At 48.4% G+C, this 15,204-nt stretch overlaps 1 protein-coding gene and 1 non-coding gene across 3 annotated transcripts in view; one reads left to right on the forward strand and one right to left on the reverse strand.

Annotated features, from left to right (window-relative positions):
* Positions 1-15,204, reverse strand: part of ABTB3 (ankyrin repeat and BTB domain containing 3) — a 313,737-nt gene that overhangs the window by 277,631 nt on the left and 20,902 nt on the right. The window lies entirely within an intron of this gene.
* On the forward strand, positions 10,821-10,926 carry LOC121041183 (U6 spliceosomal RNA). The gene has a single exon (XR_005795609.1). It is a non-coding gene; the product is annotated as a U6 spliceosomal RNA (small nuclear RNA).

Below are 15,204 nucleotides of genomic sequence, written 5' to 3' on the forward strand. Positions count from 1 at the left end.
TTAATGATGTGGCAAGTCCCTGTGATGGGTCTGTTACAGTGCCTGGTGCTGAGGATGCCACGAGAAAGAAAACACAGGCCCAGCCTACTTGTAACTCCCCGTCAAGGGAGAAAAGACCTGTAAACAGCTCATTGCACACCACGCCGTTCGCTTCTGCCAATGCGGCCCACCTATCGCTGGTGGACATGAGCTGGTTTTATGTGATATGCAGATAAACACTTTTGTTCTGGGTTATGTGTTTATTTTTCGTATATATTTAAAAAAATACAACTAGCACATCAAACCCTCTGTGTCACATGCATTTGTGCAGTAGATGTGTATTTGATAAATAAAACCTGTTCGTGAGACGTTGATTACAATAAAAATGTGAGATAAAGCACAGGGGGTAGAAGGAACTCATGGAGGTGCCATGCAAATGACTGAGGTTTCAGACACACTGGTAGCGAATGAAACACTGGGGGTTCAAATCCCGGTCCTGCTGCTTACCAGCATGGTGACTCTGAATGAGTTATTTACTCACCCGGGGCCTTGATTTCTTCCTGCATAAAGTGATTATGTCTACCTCATGGATGCTGATGTAGATAATTAACCTTGTAGGTGCAGATTCCTTGTCATTTTGTTATCATGCCATCCTATTCTCCCTGTGCCTGTAATAGACGGTTGGAAAACTGCTGCGCTTTTGGTCTGGTGGGGGAGGGAAGTGGCAAGTGCTCAAAGCCCTGAGTGGAGAGCCAGCTATGAAAACAGATAAGGGAATGAGAAGATGGCTTCATTTATGAGCCCAAGGAGCTGGGGGGGTCCCGCGGGCCGGGCGGCTGATGAGACAGGAGGCAGCCAGACAGCAGAAGCCCAGGCTTCCAAGCAGCAGCTGTTCCCGGGGCCCCAGCCCCACCGATCTCACTGGGCTGCAGCCCACCTGTGAAGGCACCGCACCTTGCCCTGAGTGGCACGTCAGAGCCACAGCACAGAAATTCTAACAGGCTGGGTCTCTTGTAACACGGATGGCCCAGCAGGAGGGCCTCGGAAAAGACCTCCAAACTCCAAACACCCCTGGCAAGGGCGGAGACTTAAGTCTTTGATTCAGGTGGGCAAGGGGGTCCCTCCAACTTTGCTGTGCATAAGAGCAGGGGCTCCTAGGGTGAAACATCCATGCAATGGAATGGAGCTCAGCGATAAACACAGCAACACGGATGAATCTCAAGTGATTATGCGAAGTGCGCAAAGCAGAAGCAAAAGGCAGCCCCATGTATGGTTACAGCTCTCACGTTCCAGAGAAGGCAAAACCAGAGGGCCAGAGACTAAGCCAGGGATTGCCTGGGGTTAAAGGTAAGGATGTGGAGACATCACTTCATAACCATAAGCCTGGCTGTCATCAAAAAATACAGATAATAACAAATGTTGGCAAGGATGTGGAAAGGGGTCCTCAGACACTGTGGATTTGAAAAATGGTGCTGCCACTGTAGAAAACAATCTGGCGGTTCCTCGAAAGTCACCCTGTGACCCAGTAATTCCATAGGAAAACACACGTCCCCACAAAAACGTGTATGCCAGTGTTCGTAGCTGCATTATTTACAATAGCTAAAAAGCAGAAACAACCCAAATGTCTATCAACTGGCAGATGGTAACCAAATACAGCACATCCACACAATGGAAGATTGTTCATAGGGCGCCTTAACTCAGTCAGTTAAGTTCCGACTTTGATTTCGGCTCAGATCATGATCTCACTTCCTGCTGGCGGATCAAGCCCCGGGTCAGGCTCCGCACTGGGAGTGCAGCCTGCTTAAGATTCTCACCCTCCCCTCTCCCTCGCCCCCTCTCCTCGCCAACCCCTCTCTGTTTCTCAAAACAAAACAATGGAACATTATTCATTCATAAGAAGGAATGAAGTACATATAAATGCTACGACACAGAGGAACCTTGACTTGCTGGTCAGTGAACGAGGCCAGTCAACAAAAGCCCAGACTCTATAGGATTCCACCTGTACCAAATGCCCAGAATAGGCAAATCCTAGAGATGGAAAGTACATGACTGGTTGCCAAGGGCTGGGGCAGGGGAGGAGGACACAGGAAGAGGGAACAGACTGTGTGTAGGGCTTCCTTCAGGGGGGATGAAGGCGTCCCGAAACAGACTGTGGTGATGGTCATACAACTCTGTGAATATGTGCACTAAAAACCATTGAATTGTATACCTTACACAGGTATACTGTGTGGTATGTGAATTATATCTCAAAAAAGCTGTTATGGGGCACCCGGGTGGCTCAGTCAGTTGAGCGTCCGACTTCAGCTCAGGTCACGATGTCACAGTTTATGGGTTCGAGTCCCGCATCGGTCTCTGTGCTGACAGCTCAGAGCCTGGAGCCTACTTCAGATTCTGTGTCTCCCTCTCTCTGTTCCTCCCCTGCTCGTGCTCTCTCCCTCTTCTTCAAAAATAAATAAAAACATTTAAAAAAAAAAAGCTGTTACAAAAACCAAGAGATAATAAATTACCCCAAGTTAAAAACAATGTATGGGGATGTCTTAAGTACAAAGGGATAAAACGAGGGAACTTGCAGGGGAGGTTAGTAGAAGAGTCTCTTGTCTGCGGTATTGGTTACCTGACCATGCATTTGTCAAAACTCACCGGACCATGCGTCAAAGATGCAAATAAACTGGCCCATCCCAATCAATATGAAAAACGGTTACCCTCTAGTAGACACTGTGCTAAGCCCTGTACGTGCCTTGAATTATTTAATCCTTAAGACAAACTACTAAGTATTCCTCTCTGCATTTTACTTTCCCCAGTTTACTCTGGGCAAACGGAGGCTCAGAGAGGTTATGTGACTTGCCTGGGATCACAGTTAGGAAGTGTTTTCCGAGTTCTGTCTGACTCCAGATCCCACGTCAGTAACCACTGTGCTCTGCCTCCCTACACACTGATCATCTGGAACATTCCCTGGGCACCTCTCTCAGGCAGTCTTCAGTGGTCACCTGTCTGCTCATTACTGCCCCACTGGTGAGTTGCCTGGGGGCTGAGACTGTGCCTTAGGGTGCTCTATCGCTCAGAGCCAGTCACTTCAACAGGCACTCCACAAATGTTTGGGCATCAGGGTATATAATGAAAGAGAGGCAGGGAGAAAGCCATTTGGAAACGCAGACGAGCAGCCGAAGATGAGCTGAATTCCTGGGTCTCCTGACTCTTGGCCTCCAGCCTGGCCAGGATCAAATATCTGAGCTGGAGCTGAAGAGAGGGAGACCACACCTCAACTCCGGCGCTCTCAATAGCCCGGGGGCAAACCACTTATCCTCCAGGCTGCATTCCTCCAAGATTCAGTGTTTCTGCTCCTGAAATAATTTCCTCATCTCACTAACTCACAGGAGGCAATGAGAACCAGGTGGTTCGTACAGGCCACAGACTTCCTCCGTGTCTCTCAAACCCATTCCCTTCTCCGTTTCAGCTGTCTCCCCAGGCTACCATCATCTCATTTCTGCCTACAGCCTCTGCCAGTCTCCTCCCCGGGCCTGATCCTTCACCCAGAAAGTCCCACAATCAGAGAAAAGGCTTGAAAACAGGAATCTGATCACATCATTCTCCTGATACGAGGATAGCGTCGGCCCTTAAGGCTCCTTGATGAAAATGAGAAAAAGGCGCCCTCCTCCAGGCAGGCATAGGCCCTGACCTGGGGCCCATGCCTTAGTGAGTTGAGGCACCCCCTTAGTTGGCACCCTTGTACAGGACACAACCTGGGTAACTGTACAGGGCAATCCTGACCTTCACTATCTGCCCACTGCTCTGAGGACAAACACTAACCTCCTGCCAGGGGCCTCTAAGGTCCTGCTCAACATGACCCTGGTCTATTTCTGCAGGCCTTTCCTCCTCCGGGCTACGCCCCACCCCTCGCTGTGCCCTCCCCCTGCCGCCCCCCCCCCCCACCTCCCACTGCACTCCACCCTCTGTCCAGACAGTCGGCACTGTTCTGGATTCCCTAAGTGTTCCATGTGTGCCCTCTCTCTTTGCGCAAACTGCTCCCTCTAAGACTATGCAACGCCTGCACCTCTTTCAGCTCTCACCTTAGATGTCCCTCCCTTCACCAGAGCTTCACCTGACCCCACCATGCCAAACACATGCCTCCCTCCTGATACCCTTCTTCGCCCTGTGCCATAATAGCCTGTTCACTCAGCTGTCTGTCCCCTGGACCCCAAGTTCTGCAAGGGCAGGAGCCAGCTGCTTCTTCGCCAGTGTATCTGGAGCACATATCTGGCATGAGGGAGATATTTATTGAATGAATGAATGAATCAATCAATCAATCAACTAATGAAGAGGTGAATGAATAGGACACAGAATTTCAGATCGGGAAAGGGCCCCTGCTCACTCAGCTGGACCATCATTTTACTGAGGAGGCGGCGGATGCCCATGACTTTCCTCAGCTCACACGCATGCGGTCATTAGAGGCCAAGCCAACCCTCCACCCGCTACAGCAGGCAGATAAAAAAAAACCCGCAGCAAAAGGGATGCTTTTTTAGGAGAAAGTCTGATGGCAAAATGCGGTGGAACACAGCGGTTAAGCCCAGGGATTTGCATTGCAATCAGAAGGCCCAGGGCTACTTACTAGCTGTGTGGCCGTGGGCGGGTGATTCAAACACTTTGGGTCTCCAATCTGTAAAATGGGAACTGGGGGAACATACTGCATGACGTGTGGGTAGCGATGAAAGAGACTCAGCATGAAAAGTACTTAGCACAGGGCCTGGCACTTGTTACTCAATTAAAATGAGCTGTGAATCCTGTAACTGAATAATGCTTCATATCTCCGTGATGCACCCTCCTTCCCCTCCCTGCCCCCATTGGGCCCCAGGCCCAGGCTTTCCCCTTTGCCAGTCTCTTCAGCACAAATCCTACCTCTGGCTCCCTCCCATCCCTCGCTATTGTGCAAGGCACAACTCAGATCTCACTAAAAGCAAACTGAGGACTTTCAGGGCTTTCAAACAACCCCCCTCAATCTAAAATATCCCCTTCCATGTCTGGGAAAGAAGAGGGAGGCTTTAATAATGCGGATCAGACCATGTTCAATACCAGGTCATTCATTTGCAAGGGAAGACCAGAACATCTGGCAGATAGCACCTTTTTAAAAATATTCCCAACCTGTTCCCCCAGTATCTTGATGCTTGCAGCTTTGGGTAGGTTTTATTTTGGAACCAAAGGCTCCAATTGTGTTTCTCCTTTTAGATCTCTGGGTAGCACGTCGCAAATTTACCTCTAGATCTCCAGGGAAGCAGAATAATGAATTATTAGCATTTTATCTGAGGGACGCACATCCCATAAAGTCGGGGAACAATGTGATTTTTCCCCCAAATTAATTTCATTTTATTCTAAAATGGCCTATAGAAAAGGAGTAGAAGAAATAGATTGTCTGTTTCCTGATCAACAAAGATCACCCTTTGCTTTGAGAGGAAAGAAAACAGTTCATTTTCCTGGATTACTGGATGGAAAGCAAACAGGAACTCTACCTCACCTAATGCGCATGCATTTTGTGTTCTCATGGCTTTAATCCCACGGTCACTGGGGATGGTCAACAAGCATGCCAGCAAGAGTGAGTCTGGATGTTTTTCTTAAGAGCCTGAAGGGCGCTGTCTGTGTTTCCACAGCACTCTGTCTATACCTCAGACATGGTACCTCTCACATTGCCCTGCACTGCAATTCTGTTCTTCATGCTTGTCCCACCACTAGGATATGCTTCTCAAAGTCAGGCATCTCCCCCTGCATCTTTATCCCCAGGTAGGATTGCCAACTACAATACCAAATGCACCGTTAAAACTGAATGTTAGATACGCGTGCAATATTCAGGACATAACTTACAGTAAAAAATATTCCTGGGGCACCTGGGTGGCTCAGTCGGTTAAGTGTCTGACTCTTGATTTCCGCTCAGGTGATGACCTCACAGTTCAGGAGACAGAGCCTTGCCTTGGGCTCTGTGCTGACAGCACAGAGCCTGCTTGGGATTCTCTCTCTCCCTCTCTCTCTCTGCCCCTCCCACATACCTGCTCGCTCTCTCTCTCTCTCTCTCTCTCTCTCAAATAAACTTTAAATAATCCTTATTTATCTGACATTCAAAATTTCTTTGGCACCATTTTTTTAAAAATTAAATTTAGCGGCGCCTGGGTGGCTCAGTCGGTTAAGCGTCCGACTTCGGCCAGGTCACGATCTCGCTGTCCGTGAGTTCGAGCCCCGCGTCGGGCTCTGGGCTGATGGCTCAGAGCCTGGAGCCTGTTTCCGATTCTGTGTCTCCCTCTCTCCCTGCCCCTCGCCTGTTCATGCTCTGTCTCTCTCTGTCCCAAAAATAAATAAACGTTGAAAAAAAAAATTTTTTTTAATTAAATTTAAATTTTAGTTATCACACTGTGCAATGTTGGTTTCAGGAGTAGAATTGAGTGATTCATCACATACATACAACACCCAGGGCTCATTACAACAAATGCCCTCCTTAGTACCCATCACCCATCTAGCCCATCTCCCATCCACCCCCCTCCGTCAACCCTCAGTTTGTTCTCTATCATTAGAGTCTCTTATGGTCTGTTTCCCTCTCTTCTCTTCCCCCCCATATCTTCCTCTATGTTCAACTGTTTTGTTTCTTAAATTCCATATATGAGTAAAATCATAGGACATTTGCCTTTCTCTGACTTATTTTGCTTAGCATAATACACTCTAGTTCCATCCACGTTGTGGCAAATGGCAAGATTTCATTCTTTTTGATGGCTGGGTAATATTCCATTATATATATACACACACGTTTTATATATATATATGTATACACACACACATATACACACATACATACACACACACATCTTCTCTATCCATTCCTCAGTTGATGGACAGTTGGGTTCTCTCCATAGTTTGGCTACTGTTGACAATGCTGCTATAAACATTGGGGTGCATGTACCCTTTCTAATCTGTATTTTTGTATCCTTTGGGTAAATACTTAATAGTGCAATTGCTGGGTCGTAGGGTATCTCTAATTTTAGTTTTTCGAGGAACCTCCATACTGTCCTCCACAGTGGCTGCACCAGTTTGCATTCCCACCAGCAATGCAAGAAGGTTCCCCTTTCCCCACATCCTCTCATTGGCACCCTTTTTATTTGCCAACTATGGCAATCTTAACCCCAGGGTTTCTTCTCAATTCATCCTCACGACTCTGAAAAATCATACCCATGTTTCCATTTTATAGTTGAAGAAACAAAGGCTCAGAGAAGCTAAATAACCTGCTGAGATTACACAGCTAGCGGTGGTAGATCTGACTGTGAGATTCTACCTTTCCATCTACGTGCTCCATCCATGTTGGGGAATGAATGAAAGAAGGCATGCATGCATGCAGACAGTGAGCGGCCAGGGAACCCGCTATGCACCTCACTCTGAGTCATCACTCCTCCCTGGAATCCCAGCCACACTTCCTTATTAGCGAGATTGCTGTCCCACATTCTTCTTCTTGGGAAAGGGCCAGCTTCCTGGGAACAACACTGATGCGGTAGATGAGACCAGGTTCTCCCTAAGTGAAAACAAATCTCCTGGTGCCAGGAACAGCGGGGGGGGGGGGGGGCGGGGGTAGGGGACTGGACAGAGCAGGCTGCTCACCGTCCTGAGAAACCATGGCGCTGGAGCCCAAGGCCTGGACACTGACCACCCGCACCTGCAGCCGCCCTACTCTGAGCTCAGAGCAGACAGAGAGCACAGGGCAGGGGTCCTACCTCCACTCCAGCCCTGTGACCTCAGAAAGCTCACAGGGCAGCAAGGCAGGCTCACAGAGAGAGCCACACTGCAAGGTAGAGGGCAAATACCAAAGCGGTTCACACCCTGGCTGCTCCCTCCGCCTGGTACTCTCGGCCCAAACCCCTCACTTCTGCTTGAGGGTCCCCACCCCAGAGGCCTCCCAGCTGCCCCCTCTAAAAGAGCACCCCCTGCAGTCTCTACCTGGAATTACCATCCATTTGTTTACTGCAGGTCTCCATCACAGACCTGAAGTTCATGAACAGTCTCTCTTGTTTAGCGCTTTTGTTTCCTTCACTACTACAGCCATAGCACCTAAAACACTCTCTGGCATACATTAGGTGCTCAGAACATACCTGCTGAGTGAAAGACTGAATGGAGGTCTCTGTTTAAAAGAAAAATAATAAATATATATGGGCATGGATACACACACACACACGTACACACACAACATAAAAACCCAACTAAAATTAAATACAAGTAATGAAGTGCAGGGGCGGGGGGGTATTTCTAGGTAAGCCCTTCGAGGACCCCACCACACGTCTTCACACATATACTATTCCCTCTCTCTGAAATGCACAAACCATTCATCTTTCACAGCCCAACTCAGTTGCCTCTTTCCCGCAGAGGATGTCTCTGACCATTTCCCCCTGCTTCCCACCCCACTAGAGAGCCCATTACCCCTCCCTCACTTTTGACTCGCTGGTGCTGTTACGGTTGGGGTTATGTTCCCGCATTATAATTTGTTAAATTGCACGTTTTGCTGTCCTTGTGGCGGATTGCATTTTACCAAAGATGGTTGCAGTCATCTGCCCCATGGCACGTGCTCCTCTGCAACGTGACCTTGCCACTCCCCCACCTGGATGTGGGGCTCCTCCCCATCCCTCGGAAGTGGGCTGTGTGCTGTGCCTTTTGGCCAACTGTGAAAGTGACTCCGCACCAGTTTGGGATGTAGCCGTTAACTGAACCGGAAGCTTCTACCTTCCACCTCTTGGAAGCCAGCCACCATGGCAGAAGGGCAATTACCCTAAGACCTCCATGCTGCGTTTAGTCCAAGCCATGTGGAGAGGCCCCAGAAGACAAGATGCCGTGTGGAGGTGGGCGGAAAAGCATCAAGGCACCAAACCGTGTGTGTAAGGAAGCCATCTTGGGAGTGACTCCTCTAGCCCACCTCTTGGCAACCCCAGGGATGTACAAGCCAGACGTGTGCATCGGAGATGAACTGCCCGACCGAGCCCTTTCCAGATCCCTATGCACAAAGCTGAGAGCAAAATCAATGGGTTGCTTTAAGCCACTAAGTGTTGGGGTAGTTTGGCTTGAGCACTAGTTAATTGAAACACCCTTGAAGACAGGAGCACTATTTTATTTAGTTTCACAGCCCCTAATCTAGAACAGCGCGAGGCTCACAGCTCAATAAAATTCTGCAGGGTTGAACTGGCTCAGATTGAATTTAATTTCCCCCAATTTAGAAGGACTACTTTAGTAAATAAAGCCAAAATGTCCTGAGTCATCAGCTGAAGGTACTACCTGGCCCATGTGAAAAGCGGAAGGGTAGAGTTTACATGGAAATTTATAGAATATTACATGCTACTCTAAACAAAAGACTTTTACAGGGATGAAATAAAACTACGATTATCCCCAGTAAGTTTTAGGAATATTGCCGGTTATGACAGTCACTGTAAAAACATCGCATAAAAATACTCCAGTTTTGTGTCTGGTGCCAGGGAGCCCTGATGTATTTTTCTTCATTCCCTGCAGGACCAGAATGGGGGTGTGATCCTGTGGCCTTGGCTATTTACTCTCAGGCACCCGGGGATAGAGTCTGGTAAGCCAGCATCTTCGTCTTTAGTAAAAATTGCATTTACTTTGTATTGTCTGAAATTTAGGAGCAGTCTCAGTTTGAAGCACTTTCTGTTCTGTGATATTTCCTGTAACTGAGATCTGGCTATTGGATACCTTCATAGGACCGTCACAAAGGCCATTCTCGGGTCTGGGATGCCCCTTCATGTACCTCCTAGCTTTCCTCAGTGGGAGTGCTTCTCCAAAATCCTCTCTGTCTTGCTCCCACCTAACTCTAGACCTTCCATCTCTCCCAAAATCATAAACTCAGACCCAAAAGGGATCTCAGAGTTACCGATGTCATGCCCCGGTCAAATCCCTGCTCCAGAGCAAAGGCCTTTGTCTTCCACTGTGCAGGGCAGTTGAGTGGGAATAGGTACAAACCACCTCAAAAGCCCCAGGTGTGAGTCATGATTCCACTATTTATAGACAATGAGACCTTAGACAAGTCACATGACCTCCCTCGGTCTAATCAGGCCAAGGACACTCATGGGACTCCCATGAGGACTGCATATGTGTGTGCTGTGAATGAAAGAACTAGATGAATGGGTGAACAAAGGAATGAATGAACACTGCTGATGAGGACTGAGACCAGTATTAACCATCCATCAGCTTCGGCCTGAAATAATGGCTTTCTTGCTGCAGCCCCAGAAGCCCCATAAAAACTCCCCTCTCTGTCATTCTAGATCCCACCTTCATTCTCTGGAGTTTCTGGATGTTGCAACTGCATGGTTTCCAGCTTTCTGGGACCACCCTGCTTCTGGAAGAAGCCTCATTCTGGCATGGGCAAACCTTCACCTTAGTGACTGGGTCAGGGATGGGTTCCACCAACATCTGGTCAGAACCAAAGCGCATAGGACGTGTTTATGAGGAAAGGAAAGTGCTTTCTCGTCTCCTGATTTAACAGGAGGAAGTCAAGTCTGGGGTAGCGACAGCCAACTGGTTGGCACATGAGAAGCTGAGCTGAAGATAAACCCACGCAGGGAGGAAGCTACAGCTGAAAAGGGCAAGGGGCAGCTGAGGTCTGAGGTCATGATGGGAGTCCTCAATCAAGCAGCTCATGCAGCCAATCCTGTTCCTGGACTCCTCATTTACACTGGCCAATACTTCCCTTCTCTTTATGTTTACATGAAGTCTGGGTTGGATGTTTTATCACTTGAAACTAATACCAAGCCCTTTCTCTCCACAGAAAAAATCATTTCTCACAGAAGTCTACCTTCATGGAGAGTTCTAAAATCAGAGAAACGGGGCTCGCTTAGGCAGCACACATACTAAAATTAGAAGGATACAGAGAAGATTAGCGTGGCCCCTGTGCAGGGGTGACACACAATTCGTGAAGCTTCCATACTTTTTTAAGTAAAATAACATAAAATCAGAGAATGGAGCATCTTCTTGGTGTTGGGCCTTAAAGATGTATTTTTCAGGTCCACTGAAGTGTCCACTTATTTATAAAGGGTCCCTCTGTTCCCCTTCACACTTGACTTTACCCATCTTTTCAACCCTGAGACAGTCCATGGTGATTCACCGACAAGATACTTCACACTCATCCCCAAACACTAAATATCCTGCAAACAGAGGCAAGTAAAAAGGGACTCCCCTTCCAGACAGAGAGAACCTCCTGAGGGCCAGTAAAAGCAAGAGAGGTATCCGGCTGAAGCTTCTCGCGAGCCAGGATAAATGACCAGGCTGGAAGACCACTGTCTTCCATTGGAAGTAAACAAGGTCTGACCATAAAATCACGAGTGCTTTCTAGAGCAACTGCAATTTCTTTTAGAGATCTTTTATTTATTTTTTTTTCAACGTTTTTTTTTTTTTTTTTTTGGGACAGAAAGAGAAAAATCAAGAACGGGGGGGGGGGGGAGGGGGGGGGAGACACAGAATCGGAAACAGGCTCCAGGCTCCGAGCCATCAGCCCAGAGCCCGACGCGGGGCTCGAACTCACGGACCACGAGATCGTGACCTGGCTGAAGTCGGACGCCCAACCGACTGCGCCACCCAGGCGCCCCTAGAGATCTTTTATGTACTAGAGTGACTTTAAAAGCAAATCAGTCATTTTTCAAAATCAGAATTTACTTTTATCAATATAATCAGGTTGTTCAATTAAAACGTACAGAAATATTAAATCTGTATTGAAGCTCAAAATTGTGTGGAATCAAGATTATGTTCATTATCAAGTACAGGGACAATGACTTTAACACAGAAGGCATGGCCTGTCTCCATGTTCACTTTAGCAAATCTTTAAAGTGACCCAGAACACCAGGACCATTCCTCAGTGCTAAAGGATGAGCTGGCCACGACAAGAGTGTCAGCCATCACCCCTTTATGAGGCCAATTACATCCAGTGGTTTTGGGGGCTCAGGGTGAATCATTCAAGAAATACTTGTCTGAGGATGAAATCTCAGAGAAACCCAACCTCTGAAGTCCTGGGATTCACTGGCAAAAAGTTGCAAGCATGAACTGGAAATATCTGTTGCCTTTTTGACAGGCACTTCTTCAGCCTGAAGAACAACAGGTGCCATTCACCAGCTACAACGGGCACTGCTGGCTGCCAACCCAATCGATATCCCTTCCTGTCCTCTTCCATAGTAAGAGCACTCTGATTGGGGAGTCATGGTGGGAAAAATATGTCCAGCTAAAGAACTGAATTTCTCAGCCTCCCTTGGAGAAATGGTGGCTGCAGAGGGGCCAAGCGTTGGTTAAAGAGATATAAGCAGAATTAATAGATGGGGCCAACAGTGAGGCTCCTTAAAAGAAGGGCTTTTCTCCACCCTTCCTCATTCTTTATCATGCTTAAAATGCAGAAATGATGACTGGAGCTGTAGCAGCCATCTTGGGGCCATGAGGTACCTTGAGAATGCAAACCATGTGCTAAAGATGACAGGGCAGAAAGACAAAGGAACCTGAGATGCCGTAGAATCACCTACCTGACCTTGAACTGCCAACCTGCCTTGGGCTCTTATGAGAGAGGAAAACAACTCCTTGCCTTGTTTAAAGCCAGTTAGTTTGGTCTCTGATACTAGCTACCAAACACAATCTGACGTCAGATTGACCAATTAAAATCAAGCTTATTGGTCAAAAAAGGCACCTTCAATACTGGCCACCTTTAGCAATCGGAATGCTCTAACTGGATACTACATGGGTTTGTGCTCTAATTCTGGAAGCTTTGATCAAGTAATATCTTCACTGAGCACAGGGCAGGGAAAGGGGCAAAAGAATTGAAAGGCCCAGACTCTGCCCTCGAAGAGCTTATGGGTAATGGGAGATGCAGGTCAAAGCCACAGCAAAAGATTTCCAACAAAAGGACCCATGTGATCCACATATGAAGCATTTCAGACAGCAAAGGCAAGGGCTGAGGGATTTCTTTTTTTTTTTTAATTTTTTTTTTCAATGTTTTTTATTTATTTTTGGGACAGAGAGAGACAGAGCATGAACGGGGGAGGGGCAGAGAGAGAGGGAGACACAGAATCGGAAACAGGCTCCAGGCTCCGAGCCATCCGCCCAGAGCCCGACGCGGGGCTCGAACTCACGGACCGCGAGATCACGAGATCCCGCGAGATCGCGAGATCGTGACCTGGCTGAAGTCGGACGCTTAACCGACTGCGCCACCCAGGCGCCCCGGGCTGAGGGATTTCAAAGAAGGGAAAATCAGCTTGTTCTGGGACAGCCCCAGGAAGGATGTAGGGCTTGACTTGCAGCCATGCAGCTGAGAGGAGGGGAAGAAAGGAGCCATTCCAGGTGGCCAGATTGCTCGAGCAGAAGCTTGGAATTAGGAATGAAAGTGTTTGGGGGAGGATGGGAGTAGCCTGGGAAGCTATAGAGGTTCCACTGAGGCAGGTACTAGGATGTACCAGGATGAGAAGCTTGCACTTGACTCTGTAGCCAATAGGGAAATAGTACTCAGAGCGCGGCTGGGGTGCCAGGAGGGATGGGCTGAACAGGAAGAGCAAGACTAAGGTGAGGCTCTAGTAAGGAGGCTGACTGTGGTCTGCACGGTCCTGAGACACTCTGGTCGGAGATGGGGGTCAGTGGCTCTGGCCCATGTGGCAGGTAGAATGATGGTGGCAATGGTACGACCACAATCCTTGTAGCTGAGAGTCACTCTGAATGGTGAGAGAGACAGAGCAACTGACCACGTGTCATCCCTCCTCCCCTCTCCTGCAAGCAGGCTTCTCGGATGGAGGCTTCAGCACTTAGACTCCTTCCATCCCCCAAAGGAAAACAGAACATGAATCTGGCATCCATAGGCAAAGAAGGATGATAGCTTCAGTCGATGCATAGTTCGGGATTCCAGACACAGGATCATGATGACTGGGAATGGAAGGGAACTCACCTGTCATCAAGAAACCCCAGAATTCTAGAATAGCGTGGGCTCCTGGAAGGTTCCTCAATCGCACCCATTGGTGTTCAAACTGGGTTCCATACTGGAGTAGGGTCCACTATTCACAAAGGGGATAGTGATCAAATAAAAACAGATCTGCTTTTTTGTGTTTCCTATATTTAGGTTCCCAGAAAGGCTGCATTCCAAACCTGAGGGTTGCTACCAAGTCTGAAGTCCACCAACAACCCAACTCCCTTCCTCATCTTACAGATGAGGGTAATGCTGTTCCCATTCACTGAGGGATCCTCAGCTCCCAGCACAAGACCGGCCACGAGGTAAGTGCTTTAGAAACACCTTCCAAACAGAGCTATGAATGAAAGGGGTTACAGGTGGCTTTCAGTGGCAGGGCCCCAGTGACTCAATCCCCATCATGCCTTTGGCTCAGCGTGGCCCAGTTATGCAGGGGCCGAGCTCGGGCGTGTGCTAACAGCATCCTCGGCTCCTCTGCTCATAGAGTTCCCAGCTACCGGTGGCTTGGGAGTCCGCCTCCCTGCCCCCGCTGTGGCCGGCTGTCTCCAGCCTCCACTGCAGCTCATATCATCCTGCACCTGAGTAATCGCACGAGCTTCCCAGGGGCATCAAGTGTGTCAAATTCATTGTTGTCTTTCCAGCCCCCAGCACTGCCCTTCTTCTCCTCACCAAATTCCTGATTAAAAAAAAAAGAAAGAAAACAACCCTGGGCAAGTCTTTGAAAACACACTTGGGAACGTGCAGACCGTTATAGTGACTGAGCTAGGGAAGGGCTCCATCCTGGGAAGTCTCTGGTGAGCCTCCCAGGAGTGTTTTTTCTGTCTGGTGCTCATTGTTCTTCTAAAATGGGAAGGTTGGCCGCTTAATCAGCCCCCCCAAGGGCTGTGTCAGTGCCTGCGGAGCTGTAGGAAAAGGGACCGGTGAATTGTACAAGGAAGGAAACACACCGCAGGGCCACACCTCTAAGCCCAAACACCCATGGACCAAATTGCCTGTCCTGTCCAGATTTGTAGACAACGCAAGGCACCATCAGCAGCGAGCAGGGAGAAGCCGGAGAGGGATCACTCTTTGGTTTTGTGCTAGATTCTAACTATCTCAACAACTGCATCATAGTATGAATGTGAGTGTGTATGTGAGACTGGGTGTGAGTGAGTGTGCATACGTGTGAGATGCGCAGTGCAATTCTCAGAGTGGCCTGAGGCTGATCTCAACTCGGTTTCTTAATGTCACCAGCACGGGATCATTTTTTCCCACTAGGCAACTCAGTTCCTGGGCCTCTTCTT

This window comes from Herpailurus yagouaroundi, unplaced genomic scaffold, assembly GCF_014898765.1.
Source record: "Herpailurus yagouaroundi ecotype Mexico unplaced genomic scaffold, PumYag 182, whole genome shotgun sequence".
In the NCBI taxonomy this organism is placed as follows: Eukaryota; Metazoa; Chordata; class Mammalia; order Carnivora; family Felidae; genus Herpailurus; species Herpailurus yagouaroundi.